Raw genomic sequence first — 1,395 nt, forward strand, 5'->3', positions numbered from 1 at the left:
AAGTAGCTTGCTTACCAATCACATGGTTCCGGGTTCATTCCCACTGCGTGGCACCTTGGGCAAGTGCCTTCTACTATAGCCTCGGGCCAACCAAAGCCTTGTGAGTGGATTTGGTAGACGGAAACTGAAAGAAGCCTGTCGCATATATGTATGTATATATATATATATATATGTATGTGTGTGTATATGTTTGTGTGTCTGCGTTTCTCTCCCCTACATCGCTTGACAACCGATGCTGATGTGTTTACGTCCCCGTAACTTAGCGGTTCGGCAAAAAGAGCCCGATAGAATAAGTACTAGGCTTACAAAGAATAAGTCCTGGGGTCGATTTGCTCGACTAAAGGCGGTGTTCCAGTATGGCCGCAGTCAAAAATGACTGAAACAAGTAAAAGAGTAAAAGAGTATATATATATATATATGCACATATGTGTGTGTGCTCGTGTTTCTCTATGTACGTGTATGCATGTATGTATGTATGTATGTATGTATGTATATATGCATGTATGTATGTATGTATGTATGTATGTATATATATACATATACACATATACGTGCATATATAAATATATTTTACATATGTGTATAAGAATGTCCTTGCATTCTTTTATATTCTTATTCTTTGACTTGCATCAGTCATTAGACTGCAGCTATGCTGGGGCACCGCACTGAAGAATTTTGGTTGAATGAATCAAGCCCAATACATTAATATAATATGTGTGTGTTTGTGCGTGTATGTGTGTGTATGCGTATGTGTGTGTATGTATGTGTATGCGTATGTGAGTGTATGTCTGTGTGTGTGTTCTCTCAGTTTCCGTCTACCAAATCCACTCACAAGACTTTGATCGGTCAGAGGCAATAGTAGAGGACACTTACCGATAACGCCGCGAAGTTGATGTGAACACAGAAGCATGTGGTTGGGAAAAAAAGATTCTTACCACACAGCCACGCCTGCACCTATATACCATTTTTCTTAGATACTTTTCTCAGTCATTTGACTGCAGAAATGCTGGGGCATGGTCTTGAAGAGATTTAGTTGAACAAATCAAGCCATGGACTATTTTGTTTAAAGCTGGTATTCATTCTATCGTTCTCTTAAACCGAACCCCTACGTTACAGCAATATAATCATACCAACATTGGTTGTGAAGCGGTGTTTCGAGGAATCATCACAGGTACAAAGACACAAACACATAGATACATACGTGTGTGCGCTTGTGTGTGCGTTTGTGTGTACATACATGTGTATGTGTATCAATATGAATATAAATATACGTCTATATATTCGAATGTATACATAAGTGTTTGCACACACACACATGCACGCTTAACGCACACGTCCTTTTTTGCAAGTAAGTCTACTATATATATATATATATATATATATATATATATATAT

This window comes from Octopus bimaculoides, chromosome 16, assembly GCF_001194135.2.
Source record: "Octopus bimaculoides isolate UCB-OBI-ISO-001 chromosome 16, ASM119413v2, whole genome shotgun sequence".
Classification (NCBI taxonomy): domain Eukaryota; kingdom Metazoa; phylum Mollusca; class Cephalopoda; order Octopoda; family Octopodidae; genus Octopus; species Octopus bimaculoides.